The sequence below is a fragment of the Eubalaena glacialis genome, chromosome 9 (assembly GCF_028564815.1).
Source record: "Eubalaena glacialis isolate mEubGla1 chromosome 9, mEubGla1.1.hap2.+ XY, whole genome shotgun sequence".
Classification (NCBI taxonomy): Eukaryota; Metazoa; Chordata; class Mammalia; order Artiodactyla; family Balaenidae; genus Eubalaena; species Eubalaena glacialis.
In genome coordinates, this window is record NC_083724.1 from 61372138 (window position 1) to 61386315 (window position 14178).

General features: G+C 34.5%; 1 long non-coding RNA gene across 1 annotated transcript in view; it reads right to left on the bottom strand.

The window, feature by feature from the left end:
• The window catches only part of LOC133097171 (uncharacterized), a 781850-nt gene that overhangs the window by 513669 nt on the left and 254003 nt on the right, over positions 1–14178 (bottom strand). The window contains exon 2 of the long non-coding RNA XR_009701997.1: positions 3235–3289. This is a non-coding gene — a long non-coding RNA (uncharacterized LOC133097171). The remainder of the gene's footprint in view (positions 1–3234; positions 3290–14178) is intronic.

Here is a 14178-nt window from a genome sequence, read left to right on the forward strand (position 1 = left end):
TTTACACAAATTATGTTTCGCCAGGATCTATATACTTAATCTCTGTGCCAAACTACCTCCCATAATAAAATGATATATTTTATGCTCAAACACATTTTCAGTAATCCTTTTTCTTTAAAATTTTCATAGTACTACACTTATTAATTTATCCTCTTGGGAAATAAAGCAAATGTTTTCTCTCATTTCCCTATACGAGAGATTAAAGAGTTATGAAGTAAGTTGCATCTCTATCATATGAACCTCTTTCTATTTTTAGCCCAAAGACCAATTCAGAATGTATAAAAAGAAAACTATAAATGGAATACCACTGGGTCTTGCTAGCAGTATCATAGTTAAAACCAAGAAACAAAGCTGAGTATGCAATGTTCATCTTCACTTCTCAGCACAATTGGCTACCAGGAGTCACTTGGAGTGCTATAGCTCAGTCACTGTGCAAACTCAGCTTTTTGGCTAATGAGTGACATTTAGGCAAGCAGAGGATTGATTCTTGAGACAGTTGTTTGAAATCTAATGCTAGATTTCTATCCAATCCAATGTCACCTTTAACTGATAGACTACAGTAATTTCACAAATAGACATTGAAAAGACCAAAGAAGTGTCAGTTACAAGACAATAACGTATATATTCACTCCACAAATAATTTTTCTGTGTACCAGACACAGTGCTATGCATATTCAGCGCTCAACCAAACCTCACAAGGTTGGCCTATTTTGACTTTTATTGCATCTATTGATAAAGGTGTACTGCTACTTTTCTTTCCAACCTAAAACTCTAACTCACCTTTTCATTTCAAATACCTGACCAAACAAAATATCAAATCTTATATATAGAATTTACTTGAATAGCCCCTACATCAAAGTGTTGCTTTCTTAGAAGTTCAGAATGTTATGTATCAGTTAGGCAAAAAGATCTCTGATGGCAAAGGTATTGCCTTTGAGAGGGATAGCCCATTTTTGGAGTAGCCTATGTTTTCTCTGAGAAAGCAGAGCAGAGATTCAATATAGAAGGGATAATTTAGCAGATGTATTGTTCATAAGACAAATGGATATAAATTAAATGAAGCACATTCTTAAAGGGAACCTGGGGTCAAAAATGCAATCCACAAAACAGGAAAAAAAAAATCTGAAGAAAGTTTCACGGCTATGATGAATTCAACTGAGTAAGAAGAAAGCATATTGTTGCCATTACTTGTGGGATCATAGTTAGGAAGCAGCAGGGTATTTGGGTGGTATTGGTCAGACTCATTAATGAATGCATACAATTCCTGGAATAAGAAGGTTTCTAAAATGAGGAGAGTGCTAGAAGTTGTCCTGTATAGTTTATCTAACATGAGGGCAGAGACCTTTTAGAGCTCTTTCCTCCCTATTTGGATGTTAAAACCAAGCAGTTGACCTTTAAGAAGCTAAATGATTCTCAATTTGCATAAAGCCTTTTTTCATTTTTTTGTTCTTCCTTCATTATATGGGCAAAATGCTTTAAGACAGCACAGCTACTTCCTATTTGTTTATGCTCCTTATGAGAAAAACAAGTATCCCTTACTTTTTCCTTTCCTCCAACTAAAGTGCAAATTTTAGGCAAACTGGTATCTTCAAAGCACAAGGAAAGTTTTCACTCAGAAAGACTTCTCTAGGAAGAGATAGGTTTCCAGGATAATAAAACTATCATGACATCTGTCTTCTGCTCTACATGACAGGAATTTTCAAGGTAGAAAAGCAGATAGAAAAGAGATTTATTTATTCATTCGACAAATAGTTATCAGGAAAAGGACAACTGGGAGGAAATTGGATATTGGATCTATGGAATTTTATGTTTGTTTCTTTGAGGCAAGATTGAGCTAAGGTCTGGTACATGAGATCAGTAATATTTTCTCCTCAAAGTTACTATACAAATCTGAGCGATTACAAGCACTGGGAAGGGGAGATGTCATTATCTTTAACAGATAAAAATAGATAGAAATTAAGGAGGAATGTTTGCCTCGTTATTTTTTTCACACCAGCTACTTGGTCTCCTCACTTCTGATTTTTCATCTATGTAGTCCATCCATCATAATGCTATAATAATTTTTCCAAGGCACAGTTCTGATTATAGGATTGCACAGATTAGAACAAATAAATAATAATAACAACAAAAGACCAACACCTTCAATATCCATTTTTTGTTTATATAGTAAATATAATTCTTTAGATCAGGCTTCAAAACTTCCACCAAAGAATCCCAGTTCAACCTTTTGAAATAACATCTCAACTCTTCCTTATCATATTTGAAGATTCAGTCTATCCCCTATTGCCAAAATGTCCCTATTCATTCCACCTCCATGCTTCTCATACTTCCGTCTTGAAAGAAATTATTTTATCCAACCTCACATATCTATATCCCATCCAGCTCAAAATGCCATTTGCTTTCTTCAATAATTCATTCATATTCCAACAGCTAAAATAAAGCCTCCATTTTTTGAAATTCCCATTCTACTTTATCTGGACAAGTTAGCAATCTCTACCTGTAATGTCATTACGTATGTGTTGCAAATATTTTTCCAGTCATTTACAGATATTATTATATATAATGTCTTCATAGTAACAAGCTTTCCAAGAATTGCTAGTTTAGAGTCAATAACAAGAACATATCAATCTTTACAGTGTCAACTCAAGTTGATCTTTCACTAGTTTCCTCTTGGCACTATATCATACAACTGTGTATATCACACTAGTTTGGAATTATGTACTATTTGTATCGATCCCTGTCTTTGTTTAATTTCAGAATTGTACAGTACAAAAAGTGGGCACCTTTGAAGTCAGATTTAGATTTGAAACCAGCTCTGACATTAAATAGCTCTGTGTACTAGGGCAAACTATCAACAACCTTAGAGCCTTAGTTTATTTCTAAAATAGGGATAAAACCCTTACAATAGTTTTTGAAGATTAAATGGAATGATTCTTATTAAGCACCTAGGACAGGGCAAGTCCTGAAATGAATGCCAGCTTTCTTTTGTGACACCATCTCATGAGTTACACTGTCTCTTCTAAAATGAACATCCTGTAACAGTTTCCAAAGTGTATAGCAGAACTGAACACAGGTGACATGCAATTAGTGCCAATGATCATATGCCAGGGATGGAAACAGAGTTTTATAGACTTTCCAACACTGTGTCTGAAATGAAAAGCTATTATTATGCAATGGATAGAACTCAGGTCAAACAGTCTGACATCTGACTCTAGATTTGCAGATATTACTTACTAGTACTGTGACTTTGAGACAGGTCCTTTACTTCTTTGAATCTCCATTTCTTCACCTGCAAAAATGAGGACATTGGACTAGATCCATGATTTTTAATTTAATTAATACTATAAAGTTTATTGGTTTATTCATTCTGTGAATGAAATTTTGTGGAAGTATAACAAATGAAAGCTTTAGAAGTAGAGCTACTCCAGATGATACAAAGAGGAAGTTTAGAGCCTTCACCTTTTGGTCCCTTCCTGTAAACCAGACTAAATCTGGCTTAAATCTAGTCAGAGATTTACAGAGGATTCATGAAGAATTGTAATAACTAAGCGATCACTCAGGTCTACTCAGAAAGTATGTATAAGAAATGACAAACTTTATCCATTCATTCATGGAGGATATTTAGGTTGTTTCCATATCTTTGCTATCGTGAATAATGCTGAAATGAACATAGGAGTGCAGAAATCTCTTTGAGATACTGATTTCATATCCTTTGAATATATATCCAGAAGTGAGATTACTGGATTAAAACGTAGTTATATTTTTAATATTTTGAGGAAACTCCATAGTGTTTTCCCAAAATGGTTGTACCAATTTACATTCCCAAATGTTCGCTGACAGATGGATGGATAAAGAAAATGTGACTATATATTTGGCTATATATATATGCGTGTGCGCACACACACACACACACAAACTGAAATATTAGTCAGCCTTAAAAAAGAAGGAAACCCTGTCATTTGTGACAACATGCATAAACCCAAAAACTTTATAAATGAAATAAGCCAGATGCAGAGTAACAAATACTGCATGTTCTCAATCATATGTGGAATCCGAAATGTCAATTTCATAAAAACAGAGAGCAGAATGGTGGCTCTCAGTAGCTAAGGAGAGTGAGATATGGGAAGATACTGGTCAAGGGGTACACAGTTTAGTTATGCAATATAAATAAGTTCTGCAGATTTAAGGTACAACAGTGTGATTATAGTTAACAATATTGTATTATATATTTGAAATTTGTTACATTTGAAATTTGTTAAAAGGGTGAATCTTAAGTTTCTCACTTCCCCCCACCTCAAATGCTAACTAGATGAGGTAATGGATATGTTAATTAGCTTGATTGTGGTGAATATTTCACAATGTATACATATATATCAATTCATGTATTTGTATACCTGAAATATATGCAAGTTTTAATTATCAAAATTAAATTAAGTCAGGTAGCCTTTTTAAATTGGGGGAAAATAAATGAAAGGCCAAACTTTAAGCTACTCTTCATATTCACCAAATATTTCCTAAAGATTCACTGAAACTCTAAAAGTTTTCTTACTAGGCATGTTGCTTACATTGTCTAATTAGCTGAAAACTCCAAATTGAAACTCCACAACTCTAATGTTTAAATACAGAAAAAAAAAAAACTAGGTTTATAAAAGTTAATACAACTGACAAATAAGAGTGATCATACACTGATGTTTTATGTTTTAAAAAACGTATTGGGCACAAAACTCATGTGGATGTGCTGTCTTCACACTTTAAATATCACTTAGAGTGTGTCATGATGAACACCATATCACAGAATGGCCAGTGTGCAAAAATCTTGCAAGAAATTATACAAGAAATTAAACACATGCTTTGGAGTAAAAGAGATGATTTTAACATTTTAACATTAAAGTTCTGGGAAGTTTACTTAACCTCTAAGCTGCAGCTTATCTGTAAAATGCAAATAACAATATTGATCCTCCCTGTTTTTATGTGTGTTTTTTTTTTTTTTTTGGTGATTGCAAAGTAATATTCACTGTAAGGAAGCACTAGCTCTTATTAGGTGCCTAATAAATATTAAGTCCCCTTTTCCTTCTCTTTTTATATAATTCCATAAATATAGTTAGCATTGTTAACATAGAGCATGAAGCAATGTAAGCAACTCAATTTTTAATGGTCTCTTTCACAGTGGTTTCTAATTTTCTAACCTTTCAAAGCTGTTAAAATAAAGTCAAATAATGATACTGCTGTGGTATAAGTGTTGCTAGGATCAATAAAGTGTGGTTGTTGGAATAAATTGCAATTAAAGGGGTAGTGCTTGATTGCTTGACAGTAGGTAGTCTTTCTGGCCCAAATAAACTCAAGTGTCAGTCTGATTTACAGGCTAATTAGTATGGACTGCACATGCATTTCATTGGGAGACCATCAGATCATATTGACTTCTATCCACATCATGAGTGTGCCCTTGACTTTGTTCAGTGTCACTAACAGGTGACATGTCCTCTTTACTTGTTTACTTTGTTTATTCAAGAATATAGTCATAATTTTTAATCAAGTAGAACATAGAAGAAATGTAATATGTTTGTAAATAAGCACTCAAACAGCTCTAAAACTTTCAGTATGACTTTCAGTATGACTTTTTCTGTTTCTACACATTTAAGATAAAAACATGCATGAATTCAAAAATGGCATAGGCATCAATATAGCAAAGAAGGATGATTATTATTGAATCTTTGCAGCAATAGAAAAATATACATAAGCAATTAATTTATAGGCTAGAAAATCTCAGGATAGGTATATTTCATGACAAATTAGTTGAATAATCCCTTAAAAAAGAGCCAAATTTTTATTTTCCAAATAAAGAGGTATGCTTACCTAAAGTACAATTTTGTTTATTCCTAATCTTGCTATTTAATGTGGTATTTTATATGTAACATATTCCAATATATTCCCACATAATTATCTAGTGAATATGGGATATTTGTACACTACAGTGAGGTAATTAAACAATCTTTTGGATTATGAATTCCATTAAGGTATATAGTGTGTGTGTGTTTTCTTCCACTATGTATTTACTAATTAGTCTAGTCCCTGCTAGAGAAATAAATTTTTGTTCAATGAACAAATAAAAAATTACAATTCTTTAATAGGAACAATTACATATATATATATATATAGTCTATACATATATTTATATATATAATTAAGCATCTTTTCTATAAGCCCTACCTCCACATTTCTTGTAAATGCCACTTTAAAAAAAAAAAATCAGAATCATGCAAAAATACTCTGATGCCATACCTTCTCTGTTATCCCATACTTATGTTAGATATTCATTTCAGGTGCTACTGCTACACCCAGAAAATCCCAATCATACTTATTATAGTACAATTATGTAATTTTCTGTTTCTGAACCCTATTTCCCTTTCCCTACACCTTCTAGAAAGGAAGCTTTGTGTAGGCCAAAGTCAAAAAGACTAATCTTTTTTGTACACTGATGAATTCCCATCAGAGTTTCTGACTCATAGAAAGTGCTCAATAATTATTTGTTGTATAAAAAAACTAATAAAAAATTTCTATTATAAAAAATGATCACAATATATTTGTGACTTTATACATGAAAGTATATTTTGATAATTCTGAGTAATCTTTTAACAGCTTTTATATATGACAGTACAAAACTACTGATGCATTAAATTTAAGCAATTATACCAAAAACACAAAATAAAACACTAGAGTCAATGAAAGCACTTTAAAGAACAAAATAGGATCCCAAGATCAAAATGCTGATATAAATGTTTCCATGTAAAAATTAGAAGAAGTCCTTGAAAAAAATATGAAAAGACAAATTAAAAGCAAAATCCATTCCCTGGCTCTTAGGTAATGTCACCCAAAACAAGAACTTGGGCTCCTTGACAGCAAAATATATGTCTACTGACCTTGTTAGTCCAAGGATTTAAATATAATACCTGGTTCACTGTGAGGGCTCAATTCATATTTTAAATGCATTATGAATGAATCAATCAATTACCTGATGCAGAATGTCTAAGAATTGAAAAACAGTGTAAAAAATATCAGGAACACAAAATAAAGACTGGAAAAATATAAAAATGTGTTATACAGTAATTTAACTAATTAATATGGCACAGACTACATGTGTTGTATTATAAAATGATGGTATTATTTTAAACTACAAGTGATATTAGAACTCCAGAAAAATAAAATATATCTGAATAGATAGGTTTAAAAAAATTCCATGATGAGCCATTACCCTTTTCCATCTTGAGTTCAGTGTCATTGACAGAGTTGAAGATAATATTTGAGAGCATCTTTTCCCCATGTCTGTAGGCAGAACTGGTGAGGAGGAGAGAGCATTTTGCTTTCCTGTCCTTGGGTTATTTGCTGAAATCAATAGTGGAAGAGGATGCACAGGTGTGGATCTGAAAGCAAGAGGCACTATAATTCTAAGAATGTGTGTTCCTGCATAGACCTTACAGCAGCTGTTCAGCTCTGACTGATCTTGGCTATGTCCAGCTGTCTGATTATCAATTTGTGTAAAATCTTGCAATAAAGAGTTACAGTTTTATCTTCTGCATAACCGTGATGTCATTAAAATAAAGGAAATGTTTAAATACTTATAGCTGTCAGGTGGTCAAATCTTAGGCTATGGGGACCTTTCTCTTCACTATGACACATACTCACCATACCAGTCTCCACCTATTTTTATTCCCATGAGCCACAGACACCCTCACTCCCATCCAGTTGCTTTTTGCTTCGCTGTCTTGCTCCTGCCTGCCCTAACACTCCACTGGCTTTCCTTGGGGCTAGTTCAGGTCAATCCTGCCTTTCACGGATACATTTTGTTCTTCCTCCAGGTAATTTTTTGTTAACTCTCAGATCAGTTTTTACGAGGCAATATTAAGATCAGTTTGACATTCTAACTGTAAATTATCTAAAATTGCCATTCACATATGCCTATAATCCATTTTCTTACCAGGAAATGTTGTTTTCTAGATTTTTTTAAAGAGCACCATTTAATTTTAGGTAAAAGAAGCAACAGAAAATAGTGTTTGGGGTATAAATTAGAACTCTAATGATTTAAAATGGGGATGGGGTATAAATTAGAACTCTAATTATTTAAAACAGGGATGATTTGCACATACTACAAGCACTAAAACACTGCTCCATGCATAGCATATATCATCACTCAGTCAAAATTCTATCCCTCTAAGCAACAAAATGGACTCTGACTTTTTTTTTAAAATATGTTCTTGGTCAGTTATTTCACGCAAAATAAACTTGGTATCCCTGTATTCAAAATGTATCTTTTAGCATATGCTATTATGAAATTAAAAATAGCTTACCTCCCCCATTATTTGAATACATTGTTTGAATACACAGAAACGTGTACATGGTTATTTCCTTTTTTTTTTTTTTTTTTTAATATTCAGATATTATCGCCTTGGTTTTTGTTTTTTTTTTTTTAATGGGAATTATTTATTTGTTTATTTACTTATTTATGGCTGTGTTGGGTCTTCGTTTCTGTGCGAGGGCTTTCTCTAGTTGTGGCAAGTGGGGGCCACTCTTCATCGCGGTGCGCGGGCCTCTCACTATGGCGGCCTCTCTTGTTGCGGAGCACAGGCTCCAGACGCGCAGGCTCAGTAATTGTGGCTCACGGGTCTAGTTGCTCCAGGCATGTGGGATCTTCCCAGACCAGGGCTCGAACCCGTGTCCCCTGAATTGGCAGGCAGATTCTCAACCACTGCGCCACCAGGGAAGCCCGGTTATTTTCATTTAGTAATATCTGTTGAATTTAGGGTTAATTTTAAAATAATCATTTAGAAATGGTAGAAAATAAATTAAAAAAAGGAGTCATCTGTGGTAAGCAGGATAATTATCCCCTAAACATATTCATGTTCTAATTCCCAAAACCTGTGAATATCTTATGTTACATAGTGTAGGGGAATTAAATTGCTAATGAGGTGAATTTGAGATGGTGGAGATTATCCTGGATTATTCAGGTGTAATCATAAGGGTTCTCATAAGAAAGAAAATGAGGCAGGAGAGTAAGAATCTGAATGATATGATCTGACAAAGACTCTGCTGGCCATTGCCACTGCTCGCTTTGAAGATGGAGGAGATATCTGTAATGCAGGAAGCCTTTAGAAGGTAGAAAAGACAAGGAAATGGATTTTCTCCTAGAGCTCCCAGAAAGAAATGCAGCCATGCTATAAACATTTGTGTACAAGTTTTTGTGGACTTATGTTTTCATTTCTCATGAGTATAGGCCTAGTAGTGCAAGTGTAAGATCATACGGTAACTCTATGTTTATCATTTAGAGAAACTTTCCAACTGTTTTCCAAAGTGGATGGCACCATTTATATTCATTTACATGATATATATGTTTACGATATATACATTTATATGTCAGCAATGTTTGAGGATTCCAATTTCTCTACAACCTCAAGAATACTGCTATTATCTGACTTTTTACTTATAATTATCTTAGTGGATCTGTAATGATACCTCATTGTGGTTTTGACTTGCATTTCTCTAATAACTAATAAAGTGAGCATATTTTTATGAGCTTATTGGCCATTTACAATCTTTTTTGGAAACTGTCTATTCAAATCCTTCATCCATTTCTAGTATCTCATTAATATAGTTAATAAATAACAACTAATTTGTCCTTGAGAGGATATTATTTATTTTTATTTTTAAAATAGACATTACTTTTTAGAGAAGTTTTAGGTTCACGATAAAATTCAGTGGAAGGGGGACTTCCCTGGTGGTCCAGTGGTTAAGACTCCATGCTCCCAATGCAGGGGACCTGGGTTCGATCCCTGGTCGGGGAACTAGATCCCGCATGCTGCAACTAAAATATCCCACATGCTGCGACTAAAGATCCCGCATGCCGTAACTAAGACCCGAGCAGCCAAATAAAAAAAATAAAAAAAAAAAAATTCAGTGGAAGGTACACATATTTCCCATATATCCCCTACCACAACAGTTGCATAACTCCCCCCATTAACAACACCACTGACCAGAGCTGATCAGAGTGGTACGTACGTCTGTTACAACTAACGAAACTACACTGACACATCATTATCACTCAAAGTCTATAGTTTACATTAGGAATCACTCATGGTATAGTACAGCCAATGAGTTTGCAGAAATGTATAATGATATATATCCATCATTATAATATCATACAGGGTACTTTCATTGCCCTAAATATCCTCTGTGCTCTATCCATTCCTGCTTCCCTGCAGTCCCTGGCAACCACTGATCTTTTTATTGTCTACATACTTTTGTCCTTTCCAGAATGTCATATAGTTGGAATCCTATAGTATGTAGTCTTCTCAGATTGGCTTCTCTCACTTAGTAAAATGCATTTAAAGGCCCTTCATGTCTTTTCATGAATTGATACATCATTTCTTTTTGGCACTCAATACTACCCCATTGCCTGGATATACCGCAGTTTGTTTATCCATTCACCAACTGAAGAACATCTCGGTTGCTTCCAAGTTTTGGCAATTGTGAATAAAGCCTCTATAAACATCCTGTGTACAGATGTTTTGTGGACACAAGCTTTCAGCTCCTTTTAGTAAATAGCAAGGAGTATGATTGCTGGATTCTAGCATTGTAAAAGTATATTTAGTTTTGTAAGAAACTGCTGAATTGTTTTCCAAAATATCTGTACCATTTTGTATTCCCACCAAGAATGAATGAGAATTCCTGTTGTTCCACATCTTCGTTAGCATTTGGTGTTATCAGTATTCTAGATTTTGGCCACTCTAATAGGTTGTAGTGGTATCTAATTATTTTTGTAATTTACATTTCCCTGATGACATACGTAGAGCAATGTTTTATTTTTTTTAACATCTTTCTTGGTGTATAATTGCTTTACAATGGTGTGTTAGTTTCTGCTTTATAACAAAGTGAATCAGCTATACATTTACATACATCCCCATATCTCCTCTCTCTTGCGTCTCTCTCTCACCCTCCCTATCCCACCCCTCTAGGTGGACACAAAGCACGGAGCTGATCTCCCTGTGCTATGCGGTGGCTTCCCACTAGCTATCTATTTTACATTTAGTAGTGTATATATGTCCACGCCACTCTCTCACTTTGTCCCAGCTTACCCTTCCCCCTCCCCGTGTCCTCAAGTCCATTCTCTATGTCTGTGTCTTTATTCCTGTCCTGCCCCTAGGTTCTTCAGGACAGGAATAAAGACACAGACATAGAGAAAGAACCTAAGAGCAATGTTTTATATACTTATTTGCCATCTGTATATTTTTGAAGGTATCTGTTAAGGTCGTTGGCCAATTTTTAATGAGGTTGTTTTCTTATTGTCAAGTTTTAAGAATTTAAGAGTTCTTCATATATTTTGGATAACAGTCTGCAATAGACTGAATTATTTGTGTCCCTCCAAAATTCATATGCTGAAATCCTAACCTCTAATGTGATAGTATTAGGAGGTGGAGCCTTTGGAAGGTAATTAGGTCATGAGAACTTATGAATGGTATTAATGCCTTATAAAAACTATTCCAGACAGTTTTCTTGCCCTCTTTCTGCTATGTGAGGGTACAACAAGAAGTTGGCAGTCTGCAGTCTGGAAGAGAGCACTCATCATACATCAAGTCTGTTCGTGCCTTGAGCTTAGACTTCCCAATCTCTAGAAATGTGAGAAAGAAATGTTTATTATTTAAGCCACCTAGTCTGTGTTATTCTGTTATAGCAGTCTGAACTAAGACACAATCCTTTATCAGATGTGTCTTTTGCAACTATTTGCTTTGAATGTGTCTGCCACAGAGCAAAAATTTTCAATTTTAATAAAGTCCACCCTGTCAATTTTTTTTCATGGAGGGGATACTATTTAATATGGTGGTTTCAGTTATAGAGAACAAATCAGTATACCTTTAATATGATGAGAACTTGGAGAGAAAATAAAAGATACAGTATGGGACTTGGATGTCACCAGAAATTTACACTGATAAGACTGGGAAATTTTCAGGATCATGTTGCTACAAAGCAACTCAGCATCACTCCTGTATCTTTCAAGTAATAAAAACAGAAATATTAATGATGCTTGTTAAGGCAGGTGGATGGGTAGAACTAGCCTGCAGGGTGGTATAAGTTCACAGGATATAGAATAATATAGATTAGACAATAGTTCTTAGATTAATAAACAGACCAATTACATTAGGTACACTTTGCCCCCCTCTCTGTATTTTATCATAGGGATGATGCACCTTGTTAAGCCCTGTCAATTTGTGTTTCAGCAATTAATTAGCAAGCAATTTCCTTTTATGGTCAAATTTCTTAGTCAAATGGACTAAGAAATAACATTCAGAATATAAAAAATTAATAAACAGAAACCTCAATTAGAGTTGGGAAACCAGAATGGGGAGCTGTCACACCCTCTGATGACAGTGGAGCCTAACAAGAAGAAAGACCCTTCTTCTTTCCTAGCAAGGTCTCAGCCAATGAAAAGCCAGGAACTCTTTGTTTACTAGAGCCCTCCGATTTCCTTTTCCTCTTTATAAAAGTGTTCTCCTTCCCTTGCTGTCGTGGGACTTGCACATGGCTCCCCATGGTTGCAGACCCCAAATTGCGATTCTCTGTGATCCTGAATATACCCATTTTTTGCTGGAAAACATATGACAGCCTATTTGTTTTAGGTCAACAAGAACCAAGCCAGTTTATCTTGGAAGCAGGCATTCTAAGCAATTCTGTAATCTAAAATATTGCCTTTATTTTGCATGCCTTAATTTTATATGGTATTTATTTTACATGATAATCTCTGAAGTGGCTCATATGACCATGATTAAAATCAATGAATCATGCTTTTCCCTGGCTCTCTGCAGTGCCTATCAGATGGTCAACAATAACCAATCTGTTTCTTTCAGTGCCCAATTACACTCTGATGGAGATTAAGAGTCACACACAAACCCTCTCTAAAGAAGGGGGAATGGATTTGTTCAAATAGAACCTCTTATTCACCCTTAAGAAAGGATATTGTGTTGAAGCCGTAGAGTGATTGCAGAGTGCTAAATAGGCACGTTGGATTCAATCATAGCTGGAACCCTTAGCCTTTAACTGTGCAGAAGCTTGGATCAAAAGCCATCATTTATCTAAGAAATCATACTGGGCAATAAGGGGTTAACATCTTCCAGAAGTTTGAATTCTAATTTTTTTTATATTTGCACAAGAAAAAAAGCCTCATATTTCCCCTTTGTTTTTTTTCTTTTTTTAAATTTCTTAAGCTTTTTGAGGAATAAAAATTCAGGGACCTAGGAAAATTCAAAGAGGCATACAAAACAATCAACATGTTCATTTCCCAAATGGTACTTTGATAGTGAAAGTAGATGGATCAAAAATGCAGACCTGCCTAGATGGGTCAGCCACTCTCTTTAGGAAAACATAGCTTAAGAGAGAGATTGAGTTTTGAGTCAATATTAGGTAAGCATGTTAATTTTGCAGGTATTGATAGGTGAAACCGATTTCATTAAGCCTCATTTTAGGAACAGAATGTGGTGGAAAGAGGACTGAATAAGGTGGCTTCTTATTAAATCAATCTGTAGGCTCTGCTTATAGTTCCAATGCAACCCATTTTTATTTTATTAAACTTTGGCAGGTGGTCCATTTTCACCTCATTTTTGAAACTAATTGAGGTGTGTTCACTGAACTGGTAAGAAAACATTGTATTAAAATCCAAGCATACAAAAATTACTTTATCCTGTTTAAGTATAGATTGTTATACTTATAATAGATTGTTATAATTATACAAACACTCCTGCTGATCTGAGTTTTTGTTTCATAGCTGGAAGTACTTAACCCAATATTAGTGCATCACTTCAATTGGGCAGATTCTTATACTTAATAGTTTGTTTTGACCATTCTCATTCCGATTCTTCTTCCATCCTCTCTACCACATTTCATTTGATTAGGGCTGAATTAACATGCTTTATTGCTATTCATGTAGAAATTTTACATCACCTCTGTAGACAGAGCACTTGAGGTCCTGCATATAAAACAGACAATTGTCTTACATGTAAGATTAAAGTAATGAAATATGGATCACAAGTAGTAAGAGCTGTATATGTGTGAGTATGTGGATTTATAATTCCAAGAGCATGTGTAATTGAATGTATTGCTTGTTCAAGCATTCTGAGGTGTTGGATATAAACCTTTCCA